The sequence below is a fragment of the Rattus norvegicus genome, chromosome 11, assembly GCF_036323735.1.
Source record: "Rattus norvegicus strain BN/NHsdMcwi chromosome 11, GRCr8, whole genome shotgun sequence".
NCBI classification, from domain to species: domain Eukaryota; kingdom Metazoa; phylum Chordata; class Mammalia; order Rodentia; family Muridae; genus Rattus; species Rattus norvegicus.
In genome coordinates this window covers 39157063-39167150 of record NC_086029.1, presented here as the reverse complement: position 1 = coordinate 39167150, position 10088 = coordinate 39157063, and the positions used below count along the sequence as shown (strand labels likewise).

Sequence of the window (10088 nt, the reverse complement as noted above, 5' to 3'; positions counted from 1 at the left end):
GGTAGACCAGTAGTACATTAAATTTATCCAGCACAATGGGAGATTTCAAGTCTATAATATATGTCCTGCCTCTATAAATTTCTTAATTTAAGATATTTCATATTAGTAGGAACATTTAAGTCCTGCTTACATCACTTTGCATAAGATTTTCAGATAGCATGCATAGGAGTTTCACCTTTTCATTCATATATATCACGTGTTGATCCCTTATTCTTAGGGTTAAAATTCAGTGAGATATGTGCTTCCAGCACTTGGCTATTATGAATAAGGAATACAGTGATTCAGGTCTGTAAGATCCTATACTGTTAATTATGTCTTAATCTAGGAGAGGAGTTCTAGGACATGAAGGACATAGTAATTCTAAGTTTAATGTTTGTGATAATTATAAGCAGCTTTCCTTTCTGTTGTACTTTTATCATTTTATGTTTTCACCAGCTGTGACTGGAGTTTCATGTTGAATATTTATGGTGCTTTACTCTCACCATTTCCCTTTTTTCCTACAATTCTTGTCATCTTGGTAGGAATGAGGTAGCATATCATTTACCTTTGATCTGTTTTCTCTCTAGGACTAATCATGAAGAATGTATTTTACACTTAATGATAATTAATGTTTTTGAGAAAATTCCACTCAATTTGGTTGTCATTGTTTTAATATTGTTATTTGTGTTGAGCTGTAGATAATATTCAAATATTTGAATTATTAAAATTCCATCAATATTTGACTATCTTATTTATGCTTTTGTAGGTATGTTATCTCGATAATGTATTTGGTTCACAAAATAATTTAACACTGATAAACTTCATTTTGACTTTCTTCTATAGTCATCCTTTGTGTGATATATCTAAGACCCTTGTGTCATTTTTAAGACACTTGTTATTGTATTTAAATTATTTACTCAGTTTCAGGTAATGTGTTGTGCTGTGAAAGAGATTGCTTATGAAATTTCACTGTGTCTGCTCCATTGCTGAAGAACTGTTCATTCTCCCAGATAGTCTAGTTTCTGCCCTAGTAATGTGTGTGACTTCTTCATGGGCTATCAATCATTTTCGTATCAATCTTTTTCCTAGACCCCCAATTTTATTTCAGTGGTCTGGATTTCCTTAACTTAATGTAACTCATTGGTTATTATTATTATCTTTATTTAGAAAACCAAAAACTTCCACAATAGTCCATACTTGTGCCAGAATTGGTTTTGATTGAATCATTGTGTAAAAATTGAGACGTGTTCTTTTTCAAGATTGCATCACCCATTTTGTGTACCTTTCAATTCTCTAGAAATGTAAATATTACTTTTTGCTAAAATATTGATGCAATATTGAGAGTGACTGCATTTAACTAGCAAATCTTTGGTTATTAATGTAATCATAACACATCTGTCTTTCTGGTTTATTTATTTAGGTCTTTCTAATTACTTTCAGAAATTCTTTATGGTATTCAGTGATTTCTATTATTTCCTTGGATTAAAGTTATTCAGATATGTCATTCTTTTAGATGATATTCTAAAATGAGCATACTTTTAACTTTATATTCATGAATAATATTGTTCTATCATTTTAAGTTCTTATTATTTATTTTACACATCTATATGAGTTTTTATTAAATCTACTCCTGATCCCTCCCAAGCTTGTTGTTCTTCCTTTTCTCTCCCACCACATTTTACTCTCAACTTTTTTTTGAATCCACTCAGTGATGCCTATATGTTCATGAAAGTAGGACTGCATTTTAAACACGTATAGCCTCTCTGGGATCATATTCTTGAAGAAGATTGATTCTGGATCCTCTTTCAGCCACCAGTTGTAGATAGTTCCTCACCTAAGAGAGGTACTTTATTGAAAGATCCTTATTCCTTCCATACTGGACTGTTACCTGATTTGCTTGTGTGCATGCTATGAGCAAACAGACACAGCCACTTTGAGCTCATGTCTGCAGCAACGCAGAAAATATTGTTTCACTGCGTTTGTCTGATAATTACGCATCTCACTTTCCTTTGTCCCACTTGCATGGTGAACCTGGAGCCTTGTGGAAAGATTGTGATATTCTTCACCATTTAGAGCAGAGCCCTCCAATTTCTACTATCCTCTACATGTTGATTAATCATGGTTCTCTGTTTTAATCACCATCCATGACAAAAAGAAATTTCTCTGCATCAAAGTTAAAAGATACCCTAAGAGCTTACAATTTTTTTCTCTGTGTCTGTGTCTAGTTTGGGTGTAAGAATAATGCTGCCTTCATATTTTTATCTATGGCGAATTCTCCTATTTTGGAAGACATTGAATAGGACAAGTATTACTTCTTTTTTGAAATATATAAGAGAATTCTACTGGGAAGACACCCATTTCTAAGGTTTTCTTTAGGCAAGCATTTGTTTTCCTATTGAAGTAACTGTCTGAGTGAGAGGACCAATAAGGGTTAATTACTTCTTCAATCACAGTGTGGAGTTCTTATGTTCTTGGAATCTGTCCATTTTAATGGTTCAAAGTTATTCATAGTATTTTCCCTAAAAAGAAAGTTTAAGCAAATAAAATGTAGACTTTGCAATTTGGATAGAAGGAAGTATTACACTTACTTTATATCCAGTTCATTTCTTTTATGCCCTAAGAGCCAAGTGCCGTATACAATACTGAATTTTATAGTGTATGTTTTTGAAATTATTGTAAAAATTATGACCATGTAGAGACATGTGAAAGTTTTATTCTAGGGAAATGATAAACATATTCTCACATTTCGTGTTTATACAATTGATATTCATAAACTGTGTACTAGCTGGTGCCAATTTCTTGGTGGTCAAAGGGAAAATCTGCAGCTGAAGGCAGTTTATAACTGTCATATACTGTTTACTAAATCATGAAGATTATACTTGATCTAGGATTAACCTATTGAATAAATTCCCCATTTGATTATATGCTACAACTAATTTATACACATTAACTTATAAGGTTTCCAGTGTCTTATCACTTTACACAACCTTCTTTGGGAAAGCCTAAAATGAATTTCAATAAGTAATACATAAAAACGGTGACTGTAGGCTTGGTTCTTCAATTGTAGAAAACAAATCATAACAAAAGGTTCATGATGTTAAAACAGCTACTTGCCTTATAAATGGGAAAACCACTCGATATAATTTTGAAATAGTGGCAAAGCTTACAATGAAGTGTGTAAATCTGTGTATATGCTTCCTCAGAAATGACCTGCCATAAGGGTGTGTCATTTAGATGTTAAACTTCCTGGAAAAATGACCCTTGCACAATTGGAGATTGTGTTTAAATCCTTAAAGTTGTCCCCTGTACAAAACTGTGACTCTCTGAACTGTTCAAAGCCAAGGGCACTAGCAAGTTTTCCACTCACTGACAATCCCTGAACTAAGGTGAGGGCTCAGATTTTCTTTCTGTCTCAAGTTTCTGTTATTTAAAGTAAGTCTAGGTGTCTGGAGTTGTGAGCTCATATTGTGTTTCTTTGTTACTGGAAATCCCCTCTTCAGAGCCCTTAGAACAAACCATTGAAATGCTGTGCTGGGGAGCGCACTTCACAGAAAAGTATGACTTCATTCTGGCATGATTCGTCTTCAAATCAGGTCAGTGGTTTAGCTGTGAATGCCTGGATTGTTCTCGGGCACTGGATCAAATGAGACCTTCATTTATTTTAGGAAATTCATTACACCAATTATGATTGCCACAAAGGGATGCCTCATGACCGGGAAGTGAGAATTATAAGGACAGTGATAGTCATTGTTCACTGTTACATGAAGATTCTTGTTTGGGTTGCTCATTAATGTCTGATTATTTTTATAAAGAGTATTACTATAGTATAGATTGCAGATAAAAAAGAAATATACTGTACCAAAAAAGAGTCACTTAATGTATACCTTCCTTACAGTTTAACATCAGTTATAAAATGAAGTCCAGTGAGAATGTGTGCAGGAAGAGAAAGTACTGTGTCCTCTTGCTGTTATGTTTCTGCTTGGAAAGCTGTGCCCATTGTGCTTCAGCAATGCAAAAGAGGGATTAAAATATGGGCTTTTTATTCGTTAGAAAATTCATATTAAAACACTATATCTGATTTTGGGATGAAAAGGCATCAGATTTAGATTCTGAAATGTTTATGTCTGACTCTACTTCTTTTTTACTCCGGCCAACTTTCCAAATTCCTGAAATGCTTTACTCATATGTATGTATGTATGTATGTATGTATGTATGTATGTATGTATGTATATATATATATATATATATATATATATATGTAGCCACCATAGAAATTATTGCATGCATTCATTCTCCGCAGCTCTTCCTGTGAGTTATCACAGCCAAGAGAGGATGGCAGATAAAACATTAGTGATTATGTCACACTTTTCTTTACAAATAGTTGATCATGTAACCAGCAACTGGCGGGTTGCTTTTGTTTTTTTGTTTTTGTTTTTTTAAAGCTTCTTTCTCTTTGTTTTCATTCATTGTTTTGTGATTACTTACCAGTCTGCATCTGCAAATGGCACAGAAAGTTAAATTATTTCTACTGAAGGTTGGTCCTGGTGTCCTCTGAGTTTATAGCTTTTTATAACTGGAGTGGTACTTTTACAGAAAAGTTTAGTTATTTTGGAAGACAAAAACAAATAAGAGCCTGCCCACTAATGAATTCACAGCATTCAAGGAGGTAGTTGTTGGCTAAAGATATTATTTCTTCCTTTTTTAAAAAAATATTTAATTAGCAATTTTAGGTAATTTGAGCTTGAGAGGAAGAAGAAAATCTTTGAGAGTTACTCTGCTTTGGGTATTAGATTACAGAGGCTTTGATACTTGGCTAGCAAAGAATTTAAGCAAGAGAGATTAATATTGGTGATATAGATTTGATTTGATTTCAGTGAAGAAAGCTATGGAAATTACACTTACAATAGAACAATATGTATTGACTTCAGTAGTCTTCATGCAATATTCTGTTTTATGTGGAAGAAAAAAATAATACAATAATTGTTCACTGTTACATGAAAATTCTTGTTGGGTTGCTCATTAATATGCAAAATTTCAGATACAAAACAGTAATTATATTAGTCAAAGCTATCAAAAGTTGTTGTCTTAGAGATATACAATTACAACTCTGGGTTCCAGTACCGTTCATTGTGAAACCTATATTAAAATTATCTTATTAAGATCCATATACGTTTTAATAGTGTTTTAATAGTGTTGCAAATGCAGCCAATATATTAATAGCATTTAAGGTCGATCAGCCCACATTTTCTGAAATTCAAGAAGGTTAGACTTCTGCTGAAGACAATAACATTAACAATAACAGAATCAGCAGACCATAGACAGTAGGCAAAGGGAAAATTGTAATTCCCTGCCTGGTGGCATCCCTTCTGTGATATTTCATGGTAAACATTTACAATCATATAAATTCATTCAATTTTTAAACTTCCACATCTATCTAAAATGGAACAATGTTTTAAATATATCGTACTATTTTAATTTTGACCCACACTATCTTTAAGAGTCAGAGGTTTATCAGAAAGAAGAAATGTCTGGCCCATCTTTTATGTAAACCATACATGCTAACAAGTGTACTTATTTCTGATTGGTTTTTTCCCTTTAATTTCCCAACTTTGAGCAATCACAGTGAATTCTGGTTTGTGAGAGAAAGGCAGTGATTGGATACTTCCTGCGTCTTCGAATGTGGTTAAAAAGAACATGAAATAGATCAGAGAAGACTTAGAAAAAATAAGAGAGAGAGAAAAAGCTGAGAATTGGCATCAAAACTGGTTCTCCTCCTCCCCTTGGTTGTTCACCCTGCTTCCCTCCCTGTTGGGCCCCCTTAGTAGGACTTCTTGTGCTTATATCTTTTGGCCCTTGGGCATTTAATTGTTTAACCAGCTTTATTAAACAACCAGTAGATAATATAGCAGCAAAACCTACTCAGGTATATTATCACAAGCTAGCTATGGAGGATGCCTTTGATGAGGGTCAAGCTCACCTATGCATCTCCCCCCCAGCCCAGGCAAGGACATTTTTGTCTATCAGTCAAATGAGGCCAACATTCTTTTCTGCCTGCTGTCCTGATGCTTTTGCTGAAACATCAATGAATCATCACCCCTGTGCGCTGAGCTGGAAATTCAATGACAGGTAAGAGAGCGATATATTCACGAATAAAGAGCCTAAGACAGGAGGGCTGCCATTAGCTGCTGCCTTATCTTATGATGGACCTTGGCCACAAGATTCTCTTGGCCATGTGACAAATATCACTTCAACCTTAGATAGACACAGTTCCCGAGGGGCTCATTCCAAGACAGCATGGCCATTTGGTCACCCTTTCATTTGACTATAAGGAAGTGGGAGATGTTGGGAGTGATGCCCTTAAAACTCTCCATTATTTATGTTAATGGTATAGTTAGAGTTAAATTTGATTGGGTTCATGGAAAAATCCCCAGCCAGCTGCAGAAGACTAATACAAATCTGGTGGTCAAGATGAATAATGATATAAAGTTGTGACCTTGCTGAGAAATACATCAGATGACATCAAGATGCCCAGTGTGATGACCTGTAACATTTCTGAAAAAGCAACGTCCTGTTGACAGCAGCTGACCACATGAATACTGTGTCCTTGGCCTGCGTTAATGTTTCTCACTTACCCCCTCTCTCTGTTATCCCTGTTATGGTATAAATTCAGTCTTGGGAAAAAATAAAATTGTCCCCTTGATCAGAATTGGCATCATTCTTCACGTCTCTTGTCCCCCATTCTCTTCCAGGTACCCTCTGCACCTTCATTGACAAGTTGGCAATTGATGTAACCAAGAATGCAAAATGGCTTCTTCTGTGTACTCAACAGCTACTAAGGACACAGGCTAAAGATAATAAGTTCAGGTCAATGGCATTATTGTTACACCATGAATTGTACTCTAGGTCTTTGCTGTAACGACAGATTTAAAATTTCCTACAATTCAAATACATTTGTAAGGTACCTAACACAATGGGTAGTTTACAAATGAAATGTCAGCATCTGTGATGGTGAATACTTTCAAGTTGGCAAAATATTAGAATCACCTAGGAGACAAATCTCTGGGCATGCCTCTAATGCACTATCATTATTAGGTCAAGTCAAGTATGAAGTTCTACCTTAATTATGGGCAGCATCACTCTGTAAAAGGAAAGAGTGGGGTGAGCAATACTTATCATTTCCTTTCCTTTCTGAGTATAAATACAACATGACCAACTGCCTCCTGCTCCTGCCACCATCCTGTGCTCATTATAATTGGGTGTAGATCTACACGCTACAAGCCAGAACACTTAACTTCTTTCCTCAACCTGCCTCTAAAATGCATTTCATCACAGCAAGAAGTAATTAATGTAGTGATGTAGTTATGAGGCTTATTTATCAAATCTACAGAGTTCATCAAATCTCACCAACAAACCACCATCTTTAGGGGTCTGATTTAGATGTTTAGACAAAGTATTACTATTGTCCTCTATTCTTTTGATGAGTTAGATGAATACTAGCTAGGATAATATTGTCAGGATCATTATACACTGGATTTTGGATCTAGTAAAAAAAAGTGTTAGGGTTGTTAAGATTTCTCATGCTTTTGTGTCCTGTGGTCTTATCATCTCATTTTGTGGCCAATGTTTTTGCTCATACCAATTTTGCTATTAGAGAGATACAGAGATGAACAATAGCCATAGCCTACCCTCTGGCATGACTTGGTCCAACATATTCTCTCCGAAGCAATTTTCCATTGAATATTTATTCAGTTATTTCTGTCGCTTCTCAGTGTCAGGAAATTGATACTGCCATAAATATTCAAGGATTAATTTCAGCATCTCATCTACTAACACAGTTGTGGCAAGACTAAAGGCACAAGTGAAATGGCAAGAATACAGAGAAGGCTTTAGCATTCAGAAAAAAATAGAATAGTAAGGGGCAGGCAGTCACAGCAATTGGAGACAAGTAAAAATAAAGTCAATGCTGGCCTTGCTTGAATAGTTGTGTAGATAATCAAACATCATCACAGAGATGGTGTTTGATTTCAATGCCTATCAGAGGACACACCATAAATATCATGGTTTCAAATGACTAATTTATCAGCCATATTTGTTCAATTTTTCTTGAGGAATGGAGGCTGCATCTACTTCTCTTAATGGTGAGACTCTCATCTGAAACTGCCCCAGGAAGTGTTCATTCAGTAGATAAGATAACCTTAACTCTCTTCTAGTGTTTCTTTTTTTATTGGATATTTTTATTTACATTTCAAATGTCATTCTCTTCCTTATCCATAAAGCTCCTATCCCACCTCCCCCCCCCCCACCATGGAGAAGCAAAGCTCCTCTTTTGGAAGTCCCTTACTTAAGTGTGACTAGCTAGTTTCTCTCTCTTTGTCATCGAGCTAATGGCTTCTTGGTTCTTTAGCTAGAGTACCCAAGGAATGAATTTCATATGCAAAGGAAATTCATGCTTAGAAAATCTTATTACATGACAGATCTTAAGATAAAGAAATTAGTTTTTTCCCAGGCAGTCTGCTCCTTTGGTTCTCTTAAGATGATGGCCCAGCTGAAATACTGAACGTTGGGGGAAAAAAAACTCTATGAGGGAAAAACAATAGAAGTCTATGAATTTTTAGAAGAATACTCCTGCAGTTCAAGGACCAGATATATTACTGCAGGAAATGCAGTCAGAAAGAACCTGGAAGGCAAAGTTGCAATCTCCAATAAGATCACCAGCTGAGTATTTCAGTTGTTACGGGAAGCTGGTATGAAAACTGCTTTCACCAAGAAATTTGGGGAGACTGCCTTCATTGCACCCCGATGTGAAATGATTCCAATTGAATGGGTGTGTCAAAGAATAGCAAGTGTATCTTTTCTCAAAAGGAACCCTGGTGTGAAGGAGGGGTATAAGTTTTATCCACCAAAATTGGAGATGTTCGTCAAGGATGATGCCAATAACGATCCACGGTGGTCTGAGGAGCAACTCATCGCCGCAAAATTTTGTTTTGCTGGACTTGTTATAGGGCAGACTGAAGTGGACATCGTGAGTCATGCCACACAAGCTATTTTTGAAATTCTGGAGAAATCCTGCAGCCCTGGAACTGTGTGCTGGTTGGTATGAAGGTTGAATTTGGCGTAACCACCAAAGAGATTGTCCTTGCTGATGTCATCGATAATGATTCCTGGAGACTATGGCCATTGGGAGATTGGAGCCAGCAGAAAAATAAACAGTCTAACCTTGATCTCAAAAAAGTAACTTTGGAAAGACTCTGGGTGGTAAAGAAAACCTTTGAGTGGGTTGCAGAGCATGAGTGGGTTGCTTCTCAAGTCAATCAGTGAAGGATAGTAGTGCTGATGGGTTCAACCTCTGACGTTGGTCACTGTGAAAAAATTTAAGAAGGTTTCTGGAAATTTTGGGATCCCTCGTGAACTTAGAGTAACGTCCACACATAAAGGACCAGAAGAAACTTTGAGGATTAAAGCAGAATATGAAGGGGATGGCTTACCTACTGTAATCGTTGCAGTAGCCGGCAGAAGCAATGGACTAGGCCCAGTGATGTCTGGTAATACTGCATATCCAGTTATCAGCTGTGCCCCAATCACACCAGACTAGGTGGTCAGGATGTGTGGTCATCTCTTTGACTGCCCAGTGGTCTTAGCTGTTCCATTATACTTTCTCCCGAAGGATCAGCTCAGTTTGTTGCTTAGGTATTTGGATTAAACAATTTGGTGTGGGCCAAACTTCCAGCGAGCATATTGAACATGTTTATCCTTGAAACAGGCTGATAAGAATATCAGAGAATGCAATTTGTAATAAAGCCATTTAATTTGTAGGAGAGAAGTTACATATTCCTAGTTTGGATTTATAGGGAAAAAATCAAGCAAAATGAAAACAATTCAGTTTACTAATGAGCAAATGGTCTTCAACATTTATGATTTGGTACACTGTCAGTGGATATTATTAATATTTTCTAGTGCTGCATTGTGATATGTCCCTGTAACCTTGGCACTCCAGAGGCTGAGGCAGCAGGATCACTAAATTCAAGGCCAGCCTGGGCTGTGTATTGAGACCCTGTTTTTGCTGGGGAGGGAATCTTCACAGTTAGTAAAATTGACAAGTCATTGCTAAA

General features: G+C 36.2%; 1 pseudogene; it reads left to right on the top strand.

The window, feature by feature from the left end:
• The first annotated feature begins 8125 nt into the window (after nt 1-8125).
• On the top strand, nt 8126-9772 carry Paics-ps8 (phosphoribosylaminoimidazole carboxylase and phosphoribosylaminoimidazolesuccinocarboxamide synthase, pseudogene 8; annotated as a pseudogene).
• Nucleotides 9773-10088: the final 316 nt, after the last annotated feature.